The sequence below is a fragment of the Oncorhynchus tshawytscha genome, unplaced genomic scaffold (genome assembly GCF_018296145.1).
Source record: "Oncorhynchus tshawytscha isolate Ot180627B unplaced genomic scaffold, Otsh_v2.0 Un_scaffold_339_pilon_pilon, whole genome shotgun sequence".
NCBI lineage: Eukaryota > Metazoa > Chordata > Actinopteri > Salmoniformes > Salmonidae > Oncorhynchus > Oncorhynchus tshawytscha.
This window is the reverse complement of record NW_024609815.1, coordinates 399098-421759: the sequence shown is the minus strand read 5'-3', so window position 1 is coordinate 421759 and position 22662 is coordinate 399098. Positions and strand designations below refer to the sequence as shown.

The 22662-nt window shown below is 41.2% G+C and overlaps 1 long non-coding RNA gene across 1 annotated transcript; it reads left to right on the top strand.

Annotated features, from left to right (window-relative positions):
• Positions 1-21365: 21365 nt before the first annotated feature.
• Positions 21366-21966, top strand: LOC121846010. The gene is made up of 3 exons (XR_006082976.1): positions 21366-21406; positions 21662-21782; positions 21885-21966. It is a non-coding gene; the product is annotated as an uncharacterized LOC121846010 (long non-coding RNA).
• Positions 21967-22662: the final 696 nt, after the last annotated feature.

Here is a 22662-nt window from a genome sequence, read left to right as displayed (position 1 = left end):
TCTACTCCAGCCACTTTAATCATGGGAATTGATGGGAAAAGATGTAAATATATCACTAGCCACTTTAAACAATGCTACCTTATATAATGTTACTTACCCTACATTATTCATCTCATATGCATACGTAGATACTGTACTCTATATCATCGACTGCATCCTTATGTAATACATGTATCACTAGCCACTTTAACTACGCCACTTGGTTTACATACTCATCTCATATGTATATACTGTACTCGATATCATCTATTGTATCTTGCCTATGCTGCTCTGTACCATCACTCATTCATATATCCTTATGTACATATTCTTTATCCCCTTACACTGTGTATAAGACAGTAGTTTTTTTGGAATTGTTAGATTACTTGTTCGTTATTACTGCATTGTCGGAACTAGAAGCACAAGCATTTCGCTACACTCGCATTAACATCTGCTAACCATGTGTATGTGACAAATAAAATTTGATTTGATTTGATTTGAACAGAGTAGAAATGTTTCCTGAGAATAGAACAGGGTAGAGGTGTGTTGTCGTGACCTGTCACTATAACAGAGAAATACTCTGGAACTGTATAACTGGATTATAAGGATTAAGCCAAAACAACACATGCAGAGAAACTAAAGAATTGGGCTCTTTCGGTGTCACTATACCAAAATAAGACATGTTAATTGAACATTTACAAAATCAAACATTTATATTATATTATATATAAAGGAAGTTATTACATTATAATGATTACAGACAAATACTCTCGGGAACTGTCTGTTAAACTGTCATGATTCAAATTCCCCAAAGGATTACACAGATAGATACCCCAGGAATTGTGGCCGGTTTGAAGATGGGCTAATCTTGTACTCATCCAGAGAAGCCTCCAGTCATCCAGGTGAGAAATCTACAGACAGGTTCATCTTGTTTTCCCAATAACTTCTTAGGAGCTATTAGTCATTCATGCCATTAAATCAAATCACTTTTCTTTTTTTTATGTCACATGTGCCAACTACAACAGGAATACAACCTTACAATGAAACGCTTACTTACAAGCCCTTAACCAACAATGCAGTTTAAGAAAATCCCTAAAAAGTAAGAATAACAAGAATAACAATAAGAATAACAATAAGAATAACAATAAGAATAACAAATGATTAAAGGGCGGCAGTAAATAACAATAGCGGGGCTATATACAGGGGGTACCGGTACAGAGTCAACGTGTCACTGTGTCAATGTGCGGGGGGCACCGGTCTCAAGGTAATTGAGGTAATTATGTACATGTAGGTAGAGTTATTAAAGTGGTATCAAAGCCAATGCCAAACTCAGCCAAGTTGATGTCAAAGCCATTACATTGTACAGGCACGGCTATTATCACATCTTGCCTTCCAACAACAACAAGTTTGTGTATGTGTGTGGGTGTGGTGTTGCGATATGTCTGCAGGCGTGTGTGCAGGTCTGTTTTCCTGTGAGACAATTGTTGTTTTCTTCATCTAGTATCTTCCATGGAATCACCTGAGCTTGTCCCGCCCTGTTTCCCCTAGAGTGCAACGACACAGAAATAGAGAGAAAGAGCGTGGAAAGTGGATGAGACAGAGACACGGGAGAGAGAGGGAGAGAAGGGGGAGAGAGTCATAGACTGTTCTTTCTGCTACCGCACGGCAAGCAGTACTGGTGCGCCAAGTCTAGATCAAAAAGGTTCCTTAACAGATTCTACCCCCAAGCCATAAGACTGCTGAACAATTCATCAAATGGCCACCTGGACTACTTACATTGACGCCAACCTACTTGTACAAATTACCTCAACTAACCTGTACCCTCGCACATTGACTCAGTACTGGTACCCCCTGTATATAGCCTCGTTATTTTTATTTTATTGATTTATTTATTATTTATATTTTACTTGAGTTTATTTAGAGAATAAAAATCTTAAGGTCTACACGAGACAGCCTACAGGGAGGAGGTGAGGGCCCAGGGAGTGTGGTGCCAGGAAAATAACCTCTCACTCAACATCAACAAAACAAAGGAGCTGATCGTGGACTTCAGGAAACAGCAGAGGGAGCACGCCCATATCCACATAGACAGGACTGCAGTGAAGAAGAAGGACAGCTTCAAGTTCCTCGGTGTACAGATCACTGACCAACTGAAAGGGTCCACCCACACAGACAGTGTGGTGAAGAAGGCACAACTGCGCCTCTTCAACCTCAGGAGGCTGAAGAAATTTGGCTTGGCACCTAAAACCCTCACAAACTTTCACAGATGCACAATGAAGAGCATCCTGTCGGGCTGTATCACTGTTTGGTACGACAACAGCACTACCCGCAACCGCAGGGCTCTCCAGAGGGTGGTGCGGTCTGCCCAACGCATCGCCGGGGGCAAACTACCTGCCCTCCAGGACTCCTACAGCACACGATGTCACAGGAAGGCCAACAAGATAATTAAGTACAACAACCACCAGAGCCACTCCCTGTTCACCCCGCTATTATCCAGAAGACAAGGTCAGTGCAGGTGTATCAAAGCTGGGACTGAGAGACTGAAAAACAGCTTCTATCTCAAGGCCATCACTAGCACCTTAGAGGCTGCTGCCCTATATACATAGACTTGAAATCACTGGCCACTTTAATAATGGAACACAACACTAGTCACTTTATAATGTGTACATATTTTGCATTACTGCTCTCACCTTGGTCAGCAGGTAGCCTACTGGTTAGAGAGTTGGACTGGTAACCGAAATCCCAGAGATAACTACCTGAGCTGACGAAGTAAAAACGTGTCTTTTTTTTACCTTTATTTTACTAGGCAAGTCAGTTAAATTCTTATTTCCAATGACAACCTAGGAACAGTGGGTTAACTGCCTGTTCAGTGGAATAACAACAGATTTTGTACCTTGTCAGCTCAGGGATTTGAACTTGCAACCTTTTGGTTACTAGTCCAATGCTCTAACCACTAGGCTACCCTGCTGCCATATTGTGCCCCTGAACAAGGCAGTTGGCACAATGTTCCTAGGCCCTCATTGAAAACAAGATTTCTCAACTGACTTGCCTAGTTAAATAAACGTTAAAAAAATCTTAGATGTATATACTGTACTCTATTGTAGTCTATGCCGCTCAGACATTGTGTGTATTGTTGCGAAATTGTTAGATATTACTTCTTAGATATTACTGCACTGTTGGAGCAAGAAACACAATCATTTCGCAACACCCTGTTGGAGCAAGAAACACAATCATTTCGCAACACCCACAATAACATCTGCTAAACATGTGTATGTGACCAATACATTTGCTTTGATTTGACCTGTTATATTCGGCACATGTGACAAATACAATTTGATTTGAGAGAGAGAGAGAGGGGATAGAGGGGGAGAGAGAGGGGATAGAGGGGGAGAGAGATGGGATGAGAGAGAAAGTACCATGACACCATGCGAGACCCAGGAGAAAGATGGTTGGAGTCTTACAATGTTTATTAATCCAAAAGGAGTAAACTAGAGAATGGTCATGGACAGGCAAAAGGTCAAAACCAGATCAGAGTCCTGGAGATACAGAGTGGCACAAAGGCTCGTGGGCAAGGCAGGCAGAATAGTCAGGCAGCCAGGTACAGAGTCCAGAACAGGCAAGGGTCAAAACCAGGAAGACTAGAAAAAGGAGAATAGCAATGGTTGGAGTTTGGGAAAAACCACTGGTTGACTTGGAACATACAAGACGAACTGGCACTGAGAGACAGGAAACACAGGGATAAATACACTGGGGGAAATCATCGACACCTGGAGGGAGTGGAGACAATCACAAGGACAGGTGAAACAGATCAGGGTGTGACAGAAAGAGTAAGAGAACACATTAGTACCTCAGTTTAAATGTTTAATAAGTGATTCTGGGCTAAATTTCCTCTGTGTGTACTGTAAAATATGCTACTTCCTGTTCATGATATCTGCTCCAATTAATGCCTACTCTTTCATTCAAATGTGAAGATGCAAAGAAGAAGCCAAAACACATCTACATACACAAATTACTATTCTGTACCTATGGGTGACATAATATTTCCCCAATACCAACCGTCAGCTTACCAAATCACATACTATGTCTTAAATGAATACATTTTGAAGCCAAATAAATTTGATTTGAGAATGGACTATTCCTTTAACCTTCCACTGGCATAGAGTTACTGAAATGAATACAGGTGATACCTCACATATACCATACCAAGGACATAAAAAATATACAAAATATTAAGGACTACAGCTCTTTCCATGACATAGACTGACCTGGTGAATCTAGGTGAAAGCTATAAACCCTTATTGATGTCCCTGGTTAAATCCATTTCAATCAGGGTAGATGAAGGAGAGGAGACAGGTTAAAGAAGGATTTTTAAGCCATGACACAATTAAGACTGATTGTGTATGTGTGACATTCAAAGGGTGAATGGGCAAGACAAAATATGTGTCTTTGAACGGGGTATGGTAAAAGGTGACAGGCGGACCGGTTTGTGTCAAGAACTGCAACGCTGCTGGGTTTTTCACACGTCAGTTTCCTGTGTGTATCAAGAATGTCCCACTACTCAAAGGACATCCAGCCAACTTGATGCGACTGTGGTAAGCATTGGAGTCAACATGGGCCAACATCTTTCTGGAATGCTTTTCACACCTTGTAGTCCGTGCCCTGACTAATTGAGGCTGTTCTGAGTCCAGTCTCAACTCAATATTCGGAAGGTGTTCATAATGTTTTGTACATAGCTGATACGTGAAAGTGGAGGGCGCCCTCATGTGGTAAAAGGGCTTCACACGCAATCTGAGTTTTGTTGAAGGGGAGGTGCCTTTGACAGGAACTTACAAAAACCAATAACATTGTCGGCAGCATTCGATCCAGTGGGTCAAGATGCCAATGGTTTTTGAGTCCATCACCTTAACCACTCAGCCACGCAAATACTGTGCTAATGATATGCGTGTCCTCCATCTAGACTACAGTAGTATTAACTGTTGGCTAATTAAACTATTTGAATAACTTTTCATTTAGACTATGATAAAATGTTTAATTTATACTATAATAAAAGTGTTAAATTCATTTACTATCATGCTATCAAATGCAATATGACGTTCACTAAATTACATTGATCGATTTAGCAAAATATTATCAGTAGTTGGATTTGACACCACCACTCGAGCAGAGACTTCAACCTTGACGAGGCACCTTACACCGCTCGGCCATCCTGACTCCGTAGGAGCAGCACAAGGTCTAAGTTTGTAAGGACTACATGAGGTCTAAATCTGTAAGGACTACATGAGGTCTAAACCACCAAATGTGTCTATTATAACATACTTAATTTTTCATTGTAATGACTTGCTGTAGAAAGTGTATCGCTAAAAATAGAAATAGGAATATTATATTATTTATTTTTCTTCACTCAGAAGAACAAAAGAAAGAAAGAAAGAAAGAAAGAAAGAAAAAGCCCAGGGTGTAGATACATCGTCTCACCACTAAGGGGCACTAAAGGAACATGGGAACTGGTATTCATATCATGTACATGTACTGTATTTTAGCTGTATTTCCATGTTTGTGAACAGGGCTGATCGATATTAATGAATTCATTCATCACCTGTTCTGTCATCCAATCAGAATTCAGGCCATAGAGAGTAAAAAGGAAGGTAATGACAGTGGTCTAGAGATTCAATCAAATCAAATCCAACTTTATTTGTCACGTGAGCTGAATACAAGTGTAGACCTTACCGTGAAATGCTTACTTACAAGCCCTTAACCAGCAGTGCAGTTCAAGAAGAGTTAAGAAAATATTTACCAAATAAACTAAAGCAAAAAAGTATAAAAAGTCACATAATAAAATAACAATAACGAGGCTATATACGGGGGTACCGGTATCGAGTCAGTTTCTCTGATATGTTCCCCTCCTGGTTTTATTCTCATGTTTCCTCCTATACTATCTTGGCAAGGTGCCAAAGTGTGTGTGTCACACCCAACAACCCTCAGTTTGCTCTGTCACAAACAAAAACATTCCATTTCACCTGTCTCACACAACAACATTCCATTTCACCTGTCTCACACAATAACCCTCCATTTACCCTGTCTCACACAATAACGCTCCATTTACCCTGTCTCACACAATAACCCTCCATTTACCCTGTCTCACACAATAACGCTCCATTTACCCTGTCTCACACAACAACCCTCCATTTCCCCTGTTACACACAACAATCCTCCATTTCCCCTGTCACACACAACAATCCTCCATTTCCCATGTTACACACAACAACCCTCCATTTCCCCTGTTACACAAAACAATCCTCCATTTCAACTGTCACACACAACAATCCTCCATTTCCCCTGTTACACACAACAATCCTCCATTTCCCCTGTCACACACAACAATCCTCCATTTCCCCTGTCACACACAACAACCCTCCATTTCCCCTATCACACACAACAATCCTCCATTTCCCCTGTTACACAAAACAACCCTCCATTTCCCCTGTTACACACAACAATCCTCCATTTCCCCTGTCACACACAACAATCCTCCATTTCCCATGTTACACAAAACAACCCTCCATGTCCCCTGTTACACACAACAACCCTCCATTTCTCCTGTCACACACAACAACCCTCCATTTCCCCTGTTACACACAACAACCCTCCATTTCCCATGTCACACACAACAATCCTCCATTTCCCATGTCACACACAACAATCCTCCATTTCCCCTGTTACACACAACAACCCTCCATTTCCCCTGTTACACACAACAACCCTCCATTTCTCCTGTCACACACAACATCCCTCCATTTCCCCTGTCACAGGGGGAGTTATGGCTTATTTGAAATTAAATCATTAACTCTGTTAGGTCAACCCTGTCACTTTAATTGTCACCACTGTAGATTTGAAAAAAATGTAAATTCTACATGTGCTATTTATGATAGAATGTTAAAATAGACTACCCCAAAGACACTTATAATTATTTCAGTGGTGTGGAAATCAGAAATGAAAAAATATATATTCTATTTGATTCATTCATTGAATTCATTTAAACATTCATATACAAATAAAATATTTTTAAAATAATTTTCATTATCCCCCATGCAGCCAGAAATGTATTGACCTGAGATTCAGCAGGAAATCCATCTGAACCTTTCAGGTCGTTATGCACACCACCCATAATGTTTCCACCGCAGTGATGAGCTTGAAAATGTAATTAGGAGTACAGTGACATCTTCCATTCCTGGGATGAGTTTTCGGCCCATATCTCATGCTCATCACTGGGGTGGAAACATTATGGGTGGTGTTCATTTTGACCTGAAAGATTTAGATGTTTTAACTGCTGAATCTCAGGTCAAAACAATTCTGGTTATCTCCCATGTTGCTCCACCTCAGCTTCCTCTCCTTGTGCTGTGACTTTGTTGTGGTGGGGAGGTTTTCATGCCTCTAAGACCCTGAGAGCTAGGTTCTGCAAACTCACAATCTTGCAGAGCTATGCACCCACCAACAAATTTGAAAAGGAGGACAAGGACAGCTGGCACAAACAACTACAACTGGCTATTTCTAACGAACCCCAGCATTACACATTTCTGCTTATCAGTGACATCTTTTCTAAAGTGGGATCCGACAATAGCAACAATGAGAGACCTATGGGTATCCATGGATGTGACAAAATAAACAATGGCCAACACCTTATTGAATACCTTCTGCATGAATAGCGCTGTTGCGGTGACCATATTATAGCCTTGTGGTTAGAGCGTTGGGATCGAATCCCCAAGCTGACAAGGTAAAAATCTGTCATTTTGCCCCTGATCAAGGCAGTTAACCTACTATTCCCCAGGGTTGGTTTAAATGCAGTAGACACATTTCAGCTGAATGCATTTGGATGTCAATTTTTTTCTTTTTTTTCTTCTTGCCCAAGGAATGAGCCACCCCTCATGGCTGCCAATGTGATAAGGATGCAACCAGGGCTGACTCGGATGGGGGTTACTCATTTGCAGGACATAAAGTCTAAGTCTGTATCTGTGTCTGTATCTGTGTGAGGATTTGGACTTGTTGGTATGGGCAGGCATAAGATTGGTTAAAAGCACATTCCAGCAGGTGTCTATTCCACAACTTACCTCCGGCTAAATCTATGACGTTAAAATGCCTATTTCCATATGACTGCGCAATCAATCCACTGTCTCATCAGCCCATCCAGGCAATTTATAAAAAAACATCTAGATATTATCTCACATTTCACATTTAGTTCTCAGCACTGGAGAATTTGTATAAACGCTGCTTTCTGTCTCTGACATTTGCAACATTATTTCAATAATCAAATTTGATCTCCAGGTGTCGGGATGAGACAGACAGGCAAGCAGCTTTTCTCAACCAGTCGAAATCCTGAATCAGCATAATTTCTATGGATATATACAAAGAATTATCAATAAAAAAAATACAATAAATGATACGAAGTGTAGCTAGTTTGGTGTCTTTCCAACTTCAGTTTGAAGTGATTGTGTTAGTTGTGTTGTTGGCTAGCTCTTCTGAACAACAGTGTCCTGTCGAGAGAGCACGTGCGTCATTAGCTCATTGTTATGGATGTATCCAAATAAATGTAAATAGAAAACATCTTAAATCGAGTCAGTTTCTCTGATATGTTCCCCTCCTGGTTTTATTCTCATGTTTCCTCCTATACTATCTTGGCAAGGTGCCAAAGTGTGTGTGTCACACCCAACAACCCTCAGTTTGCTCTGTCACAAACAAAAACATTCCATTTCACCTGTCACACACAACAACATTCCATTTCACCTGTCTCACACAATAACCCTCCATTTACCCTGTCTCACACAATAACGCTCCATTTACCCTGTCTCACACAATAACGCTCCATTTACCCTGTCTCACACAACAACCCTCCATTTCCCCTGTTACACACAACAACCCTCCATTTCCCCTGTTACACACAACAACCCTCCATTTCCCCTGTCACACACAACAACCCTCCATTTCTCCTTTCACACACAATAACCCTCCATTTCCCCTGTCACACACAACAACCCTCCATTTCCCCTGTTACACAAAACAACCCTCCATTTCCCCTGTTACACACAACAATCCTCCATTTCCCCTGTCACACACAACAATCCTCCATTTCCCCTGTTACACACAACAACCCTCCATTTCCCCTGTTACACACAACAACCCTCCATTTCCCCTGTTACACACAACAATCCTCCATTTCCCCTGTCACACACAACAGTCCTCCATTTCCCATGTTACACACAACAATCCTCCATTTCCCCTGTCACACACAACAATCCTCCATTTCCCCTGTCACACACAACAACCCTCCATTTCCCCTGTCACACACAACAACCCTCCATTTCCCCTGTCACACACAACAATCTTCCATTTCCCATGTTACACACAACAATCCTCCATTTCCCCTGTCACACACAACAACCCTCCATTTCCCCTGTCACACACAACAACCCTCCATTTCCCCTATTACACAAAACAACCCTCCATTTCCCCTGTTACACACAACAATCCTCCATTTCCCCTGTCACACACAACAATCCTCCATTTCCCGTTACACACAACAATCCTCCATTTCCCCTGTCACACACAACAACCCTCCATTTCTCCTGTCACACACAACAACCCTCCATTTCTCCTGTCACACACAACAACCCTCCATTTCCCCTGTTACACACAACAACCCTCCATTTCCCCTGTCACACACAACAACCCTCCATTTCCCCTGTTACACACAACAACCCTCCATTTCCCCTGTTACACACAACAACCCTCCATTTCTCCTGTCACACACAACAACCCTCCATTTCCCCTGTTACACACAACAACCCTCCATTTCTCCTGTCACACACAACATCCCTCCATTTCCCCTGTCACAGGGGGAGTTATGGCTTATTTGAAATTAAATCATTAACTCTGTTAGGTCAACCCTGTCACTTTAATTGTCACCACTGTAGATTTGAAAAAAATGTAAATTCTACATGTGCTATTTATGATAGAATGTTAAAATAGACTACCCCAAAGACACTTATAATTATTTCAGTGGTGTGGAAATCAGAAATGAAAAAATATATATTCTATTTGATTCATTCATTGAATTCATTTAAACATTCATATACAAATAAAATATTTTTAAAATAATTTTCATTATCCCCCATGCAGCCAGAAATGTATTGACCTGAGATTCAGCAGGAAATCCATCTGAACCTTTCAGGTCGTTATGCACACCACCCATAATGTTTCCACCGCAGTGATGAGCTTGAAAATGTAATTAGGAGTACAGTGACATCTTCCATTCCTGGGATGAGTTTTCGGCCCATATCTCATGCTCATCACTGGGGTGGAAACATTATGGGTGGTGTTCATTTTGACCTGAAAGATTTAGATGTTTTAACTGCTGAATCTCAGGTCAAAACAATTCTGGTTATCTCCCATGTTGCTCCACCTCAGCTTCCTCTCCTTGTGCTGTGACTTTGTTGTGGTGGGGAGGTTTTCATGCCTCTAAGACCCTGAGAGCTAGGTTCTGCAAACTCACAATCTTGCAGAGCTATGCACCCACCAACAAATTTGAAAAGGAGGACAAGGACAGCTGGCACAAACAACTACAACTGGCTATTTCTAACGAACCCCAGCATTACACATTTCTGCTTATCAGTGACATCTTTTCTAAAGTGGGATCCGACAATAGCAACAATGAGAGACCTATGGGTATCCATGGATGTGACAAAATAAACAATGGCCAACACCTTATTGAATACCTTCTGCATGAATAGCGCTGTTGCGGTGACCATATTATAGCCTTGTGGTTAGAGCGTTGGGATCGAATCCCCAAGCTGACAAGGTAAAAATCTGTCATTTTGCCCCTGATCAAGGCAGTTAACCTACTATTCCCCAGGGTTGGTTTAAATGCAGTAGACACATTTCAGCTGAATGCATTTGGATGTCAATTTTTTTTTTCTTTTTCTTCTTGCCCAAGGAATGAGCCACCCCTCATGGCTGCCAATGTGATAAGGATGCAACCAGGGCTGACTCGGATGGGGGTTACTCATTTGCAGGACATAAAGTCTAAGTCTGTATCTGTGTCTGTATCTGTGTGAGGATTTGGACTTGTTGGTATGGGCAGGCATAAGATTGGTTAAAAGCACATTCCAGCAGGTGTCTATTCCACAACTTACCTCCGGCTAAATCTATGACGTTAAAATGCCTATTTCCATATGACTGCGCAATCAATCCACTGTCTCATCAGCCCATCCAGGCAATTTATAAAAAAACATCTAGATATTATCTCACATTTCACATTTAGTTCTCAGCACTGGAGAATTTGTATAAACGCTGCTTTCTGTCTCTGACATTTGCAACATTATTTCAATAATCAAATTTGATCTCCAGGTGTCGGGATGAGACAGACAGGCAAGCAGCTTTTCTCAACCAGTCGAAATCCTGAATCAGCATAATTTCTATGGATATATACAAAGAATTATCAATAAAAAAAATACAATAAATGATACGAAGTGTAGCTAGTTTGGTGTCTTTCCAACTTCAGTTTGAAGTGATTGTGTTAGTTGTGTTGTTGGCTAGCTCTTCTGAACAACAGTGTCCTGTCGAGAGAGCACGTGCGTCATTAGCTCATTGTTATGGATGTATCCAAATAAATGTAAATAGAAAACATCTTAAATCGAGTCAGTTTCTCTGATATGTTCCCCTCCTGGTTTTATTCTCATGTTTCCTCCTATACTATCTTGGCAAGGTGCCAAAGTGTGTGTGTCACACCCAACAACCCTCAGTTTGCTCTGTCACAAACAAAAACATTCCATTTCACCTGTCACACACAACAACATTCCATTTCACCTGTCTCACACAATAACCCTCCATTTACCCTGTCTCACACAATAACGCTCCATTTACCCTGTCTCACACAATAACGCTCCATTTACCCTGTCTCACACAACAACCCTCCATTTCCCCTGTTACACACAACAACCCTCCATTTCCCCTGTTACACACAACAACCCCCCATGTACCCTGTCACACACAACAACCCTCCATTTCTCCTTTCACACACAATAACCCTCCATTTCCCCTGTCACACACAACAACCCTCCATTTCCCCTGTTACACAAAACAACCCTCCATTTCCCCTGTTACACACAACAATCCTCCATTTCCCCTGTCACACACAACAATCCTCCATTTCCCATGTTACACACAACAACCCTCCATTTCCCCTGTTACACACAACAACCCTCCATTTCCCTGTTACACACAACAATCCTCCATTTCCCCTGTCACACACAACAGTCCTCCATTTCCCATGTTACACACAACAATCCTCCATTTCCCCTGTCACACACAACAATCCTCCATTTCCCCTGTCACACACAACAACCCTCCATTTCCCCTGTCACACACAACAACCCTCCATTTCCCCTGTCACACACAACAATCTTCCATTTCCCATGTTACACACAACAACCCTCCATTTCCTGTCACACACAACAACCCTCCATTTCCCCTGTCACACACAACAACCCTCCATTTCCCCTATTACACAAAACAACCCTCCATTTCCCCTGTTACACACAACAATCCTCCATTTCCCCTGTCACACACAACAATCCTCCATTTCCCATGTTACACAAAACAACCCTCCATGTCCCCTGTTACACACAACAACCCTCCATTTCTCCTGTCACACACAACAACCCTCCATTTCTCCTGTCACACACACAACAACCCTCCATTTCCCCTGTCACACAACCACCCTCCATTTCCCCTGTCACACACAACAATCCTCCATTTCCCCTGTTACACACAACAACCCTCCATTTCCCCTGTTACACACAACAACCCTCCATTTCTCCTGTCACACACAACAACCCTCCATTTCCCCTGTTACACACAACATCCCTCCATTTCCCCTGTCACAGGGGGAGTTATGGCTTATTTGAAATTAAATCATTAACTCTGTTAGGTCAACCCTGTCACTTTAATTGTCACCACTGTAGATTTGAAAAAAATGTAAATTCTACATGTGCTATTTATGATAGAATGTTAAAATAGACTACCCCAAAGACACTTATAAGTATTTCACAGTGGTGTGGAAATCAGAAATGAAAAAATATATATTCTATTTGATTCATTCATTGAATTCATTTAAACATTCATATACAAATAAAATATTTTTAAAATAATTTTCATTATCCCCATGCAGCCAGAAATGTATTGACCTGAGATTCAGCAGGAAATCCATCTGAACCTTTCAGGTCGTTATGCACACCACCCATAATGTTTCCACCGCAGTGATGAGCTTGAAAATGTAATTAGGAGTACAGTGACATCTTCCATTCCTGGGATGAGTTTTCGGCCCATATCTCATGCTCATCACTGGGGTGGAAACATTATGGGTGGTGTTCATTTTGACCTGAAAGATTTAGATGTTTTAACTGCTGAATCTCAGGTCAAAACAATTCTGGTTATCTCCCATGTTGCTCCACCTCAGCTTCCTCTCCTTGTGCTGTGACTTTGTTGTGGTGGGGAGGTTTTCATGCCTCTAAGACCCTGAGAGCTAGGTTCTGCAAACTCACAATCTTGCAGAGCTATGCACCCACCAACAAATTTGAAAAGGAGGACAAGGACAGCTGGCACAAACAACTACAACTGGCTATTTCTAACGAACCCCAGCATTACACATTTCTGCTTATCAGTGACATCTTTTCTAAAGTGGGATCCGACAATAGCAACAATGAGAGACCTATGGGTATCCATGGATGTGACAAAATAAACAATGGCCAACACCTTATTGAATACCTTCTGCATGAATAGCGCTGTTGCGGTGACCATATTATAGCCTTGTGGTTAGAGCGTTGGGATCGAATCCCCAAGCTGACAAGGTAAAAATCTGTCATTTTGCCCCTGATCAAGGCAGTTAACCTACTATTCCCCAGGGTTGGTTTAAATGCAGTAGACACATTTCAGCTGAATGCATTTGGATGTCAATTTTTTTTTCTTTTTTCTTCTTGCCCAAGGAATGAGCCACCCCTCATGGCTGCCAATGTGATAAGGATGCAACCAGGGCTGACTCGGATGGGGGTTACTCATTTGCAGGACATAAAGTCTAAGTCTGTATCTGTGTCTGTATCTGTGTGAGGATTTGGACTTGTTGGTATGGGCAGGCATAAGATTGGTTAAAAGCACATTCCAGCAGGTGTCTATTCCACAACTTACCTCCGGCTAAATCTATGACGTTAAAATGCCTATTTCCATATGACTGCGCAATCAATCCACTGTCTCATCAGCCCATCCAGGCAATTTATAAAAAAACATCTAGATATTATCTCACATTTCACATTTAGTTCTCAGCACTGGAGAATTTGTATAAACGCTGCTTTCTGTCTCTGACATTTGCAACATTATTTCAATAATCAAATTTGATCTCCAGGTGTCGGGATGAGACAGACAGGCAAGCAGCTTTTCTCAACCAGTCGAAATCCTGAATCAGCATAATTTCTATGGATATATACAAAGAATTATCAATAAAAAAAATACAATAAATGATACGAAGTGTAGCTAGTTTGGTGTCTTTCCAACTTCAGTTTGAAGTGATTGTGTTAGTTGTGTTGTTGGCTAGCTCTTCTGAACAACAGTGTCCTGTCGAGAGAGCACGTGCGTCATTAGCTCATTGTTATGGATGTATCCAAATAAATGTAAATAGAAAACATCTTAAATCGAGTCAGTTTCTCTGATATGTTCCCCTCCTGGTTTTATTCTCATGTTTCCTCCTATACTATCTTGGCAAGGTGCCAAAGTGTGTGTGTCACACCCAACAACCCTCAGTTTGCTCTGTCACAAACAAAAACATTCCATTTCACCTGTCACACACAACAACATTCCATTTCACCTGTCTCACACAATAACCCTCCATTTACCCTGTCTCACACAATAACGCTCCATTTACCCTGTCTCACACAATAACGCTCCATTTACCCTGTCTCACACAACAACCCTCCATTTCCCCTGTTACACACAACAACCCCCATGTACCCTGTCACACACAACAACCCTCCATTTCTCCTTTCACACACAATAACCCTCCATTTCCCCTGTCACACACAACAACCCTCCATTTCCCCTGTTACACAAAACAACCCTCCATTTCCCCTGTTACACACAACAATCCTCCATTTCCCCTGTCACACACAACAATCCTCCATTTCCCATGTTACACACAACAACCCTCCATTTCCCCTGTTACACACAACAACCCTCCATTTCCCCTGTTACACACAACAATCCTCCATTTCCCCTGTCACACACAACAACCCTCCATTTCCCCTGTTACACACAACAATCCTCCATTTCCCCTGTCACACACAACAATCCTCCATTTCCCCTGTCACACACAACAACCCTCCATTTCCCCTGTCACACACAACAACCCTCCATTTCCCTGTCACACACAACAATCTTCCATTTCCCATGTTACACACAACAATCCTCCATTTCCCCTGTCACACACAACAACCCTCCATTTCCCCTGTCACACACAACAACCCTCCATTTCCCCTATTACACAAAACAACCCTCCATTTCCCTGTTACACACAACAATCCTCCATTTCCCCTGTCACACACAACAATCCTCCATTTCCCATGTTACACAAAACAACCCTCCATGTCCCCTGTTACACACAACAACCCTCCATTTCTCCTGTCACACACAACAACCCTCCATTTCTCCTGTCACACACACAACAACCCTCCATTTCCCCTGTTACACACAACAACCCTCCATTTCCCCTGTCACACACAACAATCCTCCATTTCCCCTGTTACACACAACAACCCTCCATTTCCCCTGTTACACACAACAACCCTCCATTTCCCCTGTTACACACAACAACCCTCCATTTCCCCTGTCACAGGGGAAGTTATGGCTTATTTGAAATTAAATCATTAACTCTGTTAGGTAAACCCTGTCACTTTAACTGTCACTCCTGTAGATTTGAAAAAATGTAAATTGAACATGTGCTATTTATTATAGAATGTTAAAATAGACTACCCCAAAGACACTTATAAGTATTTCACAGTGGTGTGGAAATCAGAAATGAAAAAATATATATTCTATTTGATTCATTCATTGAATTCATTTAAACATTCATATACAAATAAAATATTTTTAAAATAATTTTCATTATCCCCATGCAGCCAGAAATGTATTGACCTGAGATTCAGCAGGAAATCCATCTGAACCTTTCAGGTCGTTATGCACACCACCCATAATGTTTCCACCGCAGTGATGAGCTTGAAAATGTAATTAGGAGTACAGTGACATCTTCCATTCCTGGGATGAGTTTTCGGCCCATATCTCATGCTCATCACTGGGGTGGAAACATTATGGGTGGTGTTCATTTTGACCTGAAAGATTTAGATGTTTTAACTGCTGAATCTCAGGTCAAAACAATTCTGGTTATCTCCCATGTTGCTCCACCTCAGCTTCCTCTCCTTGTGCTGTGACTTTGTTGTGGTGGGGAGGTTTTCGTGCCTCTAAGACCCTGAGAGCTAGGTTCTGCAAACTCACAATCTTGCAGAGCTATGCACCCACCAACAAATTTGAAAAGGAGGACAAGGACAGCTGGCACAAACAACTACAACTGGCTATTTCTAACGAACCCCAGCATTACACATTTCTGCTTATCAGTGACATCTTTTCTAAAGTGGGATCCGACAATAGCAACAATGAGAGACCTATGGGTATCCATGGATGTGACAAAATAAACAATGGCCAACACCTTATTGAATACCTTCTGCATGAATAGCGCTGTTGCGGTGACCATATTATAGCCTTGTGGTTAGAGCGTTGGGATCGAATCCCCAAGCTGACAAGGTAAAAATCTGTCATTTTGCCCCTGATCAAGGCAGTTAACCTACTATTCCCCAGGGTTGGTTTAAATGCAGTAGACACATTTCAGCTGAATGCATTTGGATGTCAATTTTTTTTTTTTTTTCTTCTTGCCCAAGGAATGAGCCACCCCTCATGGCTGCCAATGTGATAAGGATGCAACCAGGGCTGACTCGGATGGGGGTTACTCATTTGCAGGACATAAAGTCTAAGTCTGTATCTGTGTCTGTATCTGTGTGAGGATTTGGACTTGTTGGTATGGGCAGGCATAAGATTGGTTAAAAGCACATTCCAGCAGGTGTCTATTCCACAACTTACCTCCGGCTAAATCTATGACGTTAAAATGCCTATTTCCATATGACTGCGCAATCAATCCACTGTCTCATCAGCCCATCCAGGCAATTTATAAAAAACATCTAGATATTATCTCACATTTCACATTTAGTTCTCAGCACTGGAGAATTTGTATAAACGCTGCTTTCTGTCTCTGACATTTGCAACATTATTTCAATAATCAAATTTGATCTCCAGGTGTCGGGATGAGACAGACAGGCAAGCAGCTTTTCTCAACCAGTCGAAATCCTGAATCAGCATAATTTCTATGGATATATACAAAGAATTATCAATAAAAAAATACAATAAATGATACGAAGTGTAGCTAGTTTGGTGTCTTTCCAACTTCAGTTTGAAGTGATTGTGTTAGTTGTGTTGTTGGCTAGCTCTTCTGAACAACAGTGTCCTGTCGAGAGAGCACGTGCGTCATTAGCTCATTGTTATGGATGTATCCAAATAAATGTAAATAGAAAACATCTTAAATCGAGTCAGTTTCTCTGATATGTTCCCCTCCTGGTTTTATTCTCATGTTTCCTCCTATACTATCTTGGCAAGGTGCCAAAGTGTGTGTGTCACACCCAACAACCCTCAGTTTGCTCTGTCACACACAACAACATTCCATTTCACCTGTCTCACACAATAACCCTCCATTTACCCTGTCTCACACAATAACGCTCCATTTACCCTGTCTCACACAATAACGCTCCATTTACCCTGTCTCACACAACAACCCTCCATTTCCCCTGTTACACACAACAACCCTCCATTTCCCCTGTTACACACAACAACCCCCATGTACCCTGTCACACACAACAACCCTCCATTTCTCCTTTCACACACAATAACCCTCCATTTCCCTGTCACACACAACAACCCTCCATTTCCCTGTTACACAAAACAACCCTCCATTTCCCTGTTACACACAACAATCCTCCATTTCCCCTGTCACACACAACAATCCTCCATTTCCCATGTTACACACAACAACCCTCCATTTCCCTGTTACACACAACAACCCTCAATTTCCCTGTTACACACAACAATCCTCCATTTCCCTGTCACACACAACAGTCCTCCATTTCCCATGTTACACACAACAATCCTCCATTTCCCTGTCACACACAACAATCCTCCATTTCCCTGTCACACACAACAACCCTCCATTTCCCCTGTCACACACAACAACCCTCCATTTCCCCTGTCACACACAACAATCTTCCATTTCCCATGTTACACACAACAATCCTCCATTTCCCTGTCACACACAACAACCCTCCATTTCCCCTGTCACACACAACAACCCTCCATTTCCCTATTACACAAAACAACCCTCCATTTCCCCTGTTACACACAACAATCCTCCATTTCCCCTGTCACACACAACAATCCTCCATTTCCCATGTTACACAAAACAACCCTCCATGTCCCCTGTTACACACAACAACCCTCCATTTCTCCTGTCACACACAACAACCCTCCATTTCTCCTGTCACACACACAACAACCCTCCATTTCCCCTGTTACACACAACCACCCTCCATTTCCCCTGTCACACACAACAATCCTCCATTTCCCCTGTTACACACAACAACCCTCCATTTCCCCTGTTACACACAACAACCCTCCATTTCTCCTGTCACACACAACAACCCTCCATTTCCCTGTTACACACAACATCCCTCCATTTCCCCTGTCACAGGGGAGTTATGGCTTATTTGAAATTAAATCATTAACTCTGTTAGGTCAACCCTGTCACTTTAATTGTCACCACTGTAGATTTGAAAAAATGTAAATTCTACATGTGCTATTTATGATAGAATGTTAAAATAGACTACCCCAAAGACACTTATAAGTATTTCACAGTGGTGTGGAAATCAGAAATGAAAAAATATATATTCTATTTGATTCATTCATTGAATTCATTTAAACATTCATATACAAATAAAATATTTTTAAAATAATTTTCATTATCCCCATGCAGCCAGAAATGTATTGACCTGAGATTCAGCAGGAAATCCATCTGAACCTTTCAGGTCGTTATGCACACCACCCATAATGTTTCCACCGCAGTGATGAGCTTGAAAATGTAATTAGGAGTACAGTGACATCTTCCATTCCTGGGATGAGTTTTCGGCCCATATCTCATGCTCATCACTGGGGTGGAAACATTATGGGTGGTGTTCATTTTGACCTGAAAGATTTAGATGTTTTAACTGCTGAATCTCAGGTCAAAACAATTCTGGTTATCTCCCATGTTGCTCCACCTCAGCTTCCTCTCCTTGTGCTGTGACTTTGTTGTGGTGGGGAGGTTTTCATGCCTCTAAGACCCTGAGAGCTAGGTTCTGCAAACTCACAATCTTGCAGAGCTATGCACCCACCAACAAATTTGAAAAGGAGGACAAGGACAGCTGGCACAAACAACTACAACTGGCTATTTCTAACGAACCCCAGCATTACACATTTCTGCTTATCAGTGACATCTTTTCTAAAGTGGGATCCGACAATAGCAACAATGAGAGACCTATGGGTATCCATGGATGTGACAAAATAAACAATGGCCAACACCTTATTGAATACCTTCTGCATGAATAGCGCTGTTGCGGTGACCATATTATAGCCTTGTGGTTAGAGCGTTGGGATCGAATCCCCAAGCTGACAAGGTAAAAATCTGTCATTTTGCCCCTGATCAAGGCAGTTAACCTACTATTCCCCAGGGTTGGTTTAAATGCAGTAGACACATTTCAGCTGAATGCATTTGGATGTCAATTTTTTTTCTTTTTTTTCTTCTTGCCCAAGGAATGAGCCACCCCTCATGGCTGCCAATGTGATAAGGATGCAACCAGGGCTGACTCGGATGGGGGTTACTCATTTGCAGGACATAAAGTCTAAGTCTGTATCTGTGTCTGTATCTGTGTGAGGATTTGGACTTGTTGGTATGGGCAGGCATAAGATTGGTTAAAAGCACATTCCAGCAGGTGTCTATTCCACAACTTACCTCCGGCTAAATCTATGACGTTAAAATGCCTATTTCCATATGACTGCGCAATCAATCCACTGTCTCATCAGCCCATCCAGGCAATTTATAAAAAAACATCTAGATATTATCTCACATTTCACATTTAGTTCTCAGCACTGGAGAATTTGTATAAACGCTGCTTTCTGTCTCTGACATTTGCAACATTATTTCAATAATCAAATTTGATCTCCAGGTGTCGGGATGAGACAGACAGGCAAGCAGCTTTTCTCAACCAGTCGAAATCCTGAATCAGCATAATTTCTATGGATATATACAAAGAATTATCAATAAAAAAAATACAATAAATGATACGAAGTGTAGCTAGTTTGGTGTCTTTCCAACTTCAGTTTGAAGTGATTGTGTTAGTTGTGTTGTTGGCTAGCTCTTCTGAACAACAGTGTCCTGTCGAGAGAGCACGTGCGTCATTAGCTCATTGTTATGGATGTATCCAAATAAATGTAAATAGAAAACATCTTAAACAAATGCAAATGCAGCTACTTTGCTGTTATTCTGGCTGCACTTTTTGACATGACTGTATGTTAGCCATTGTTGGCTAGCTAGCAAGCAAGCAAGGGATAAGAACGTTTCCAGCCAAACTTCTGACATCAACTGTATTAACTTCAAACACTCGCTTCTTTGGCGTCATCACTTAACTATGTTGTTATTCCTGTTTGAAGAGAGGGGAGAGATCCTGGAGATTGAAGTTGTCATTTAACTTATTTTATGCCTAATGTTTGCGCTTGTAATACTAAAATACAAACTACCAGAACATTAAAAGATTAGAACATAAACTAGAATATGAATTTACTACAATCTAAACTATAAAATTACCTGCTAGAATATAAACTACATTATGAATTTACTATAATCTAAACTATGAAATTACTTGCTAGAATATAAACTAGATTATGTATTTACTATAATCTAAACTATAAAATTACTTGTTAGAATGTAAACTAGATTATGAATTTACTAGAACATCAACTAGAATATGAATTTACTAGAACTCAAACTAGAAAATGAATATACCAGAATTTGAACTAGAACATAAACTACTAAAAAAAACTACTGTTATATTGATATCGAATTACAAATATTGGTACCCAAAATTAATCTTCATAGTACCCCATGTTGCTCAACCTCTACTTCATTGAGGAGCCAGGTGGGACCACAGAGCAGGTAGTTGCAGATTCTTCTTCACTGACATCAATGCTACAATGTGATACTGTACCTCAGTTAAACTGAATGCATTTCTGCAGCTCTATAGGAACTTGTTAAGCATTTACATAGAGCAAAATGTTCTGTAGGCGTTATGATTGTAAATATTTTTTTATCATAACAAGCTGTCAAAAGGTTCCTGAAATATATCTTAGACTTTAACAGTTGGTATTTTATTATTTAGATTTTTTTTATTCATCATGTTTTGACCTCCAGGCTCCTCCATCTTCTCCTGCCAACTCTGTCAGTCCACCAGACCCCACAATGCAGCCTCCACACCACTGCAGTAACAGCCATATCTTCACGTCACAAAGCTTCAGTACTATCTGAATGTGTTGTAAGTCCTGTACAGCACTTGGTACACAGTACATCACTATTCAGACAATGTGTTCAGCTGCATTGCTAACCTAACCAACCCCCTCTGAATCTTCTCATTCAGGAAGTACCATCCAGCATCCTGTGGCAACCTCAATGTGAATCATGATCACCACCGACCCGGGCTCCACAGAGGTAGCCTTGGACGCCCAGGCTCTGCACACGTACACACAACACATGTACCTAAGGGTGACATAATATTTCCCCAAAATCGTCAGCTTACCAAATCACATACTATGCCTTTATATTAAGCAATTTTGAAGCCAAATAAATTTGATTTGAGAATGGACTGTTTCCACTGGCATAGAGTTACTGAAATGAATACAGGTGATACCTCACATATACCATACCAGAGACATAAATATATACTCTACACTGAGTATACAAAACTTTAAGGACACCGGTTCTTTCCATGACATAGACAGACCTAGTGAATCCAGGTGAAACCTATGATCCCTTATTGATGTCACTGGTGTAACATCCAGTTATTTAGATGGCTTATGTTTATAAGAACTGAGGTCGGGGCATTCGTATAGTTTAGTTTAACTTTACTCAGAAGTTTGCTGGCATTCCATAGTTCACATGGCATATCACTCCTGCCGTCTGGCTACTGTAAAACATGGAACTGGAATCCCACAGTATGAATACATGTACTGGATTGTGACATAATGTTCACTACATTACAGGGTGGCAGGGTAGCTGAGTGGTTAGAGTGTTGGACTAGTAACCCAAAGGTTGCAAGTTCAAATCCCTGAGCTGACAAGGTACAAATCTGTTGTTCTTCCCCTGAACAGGCAGTTAACTCACTGTTCCTAGGCCATCATTGAAAATAAGAATTTGTT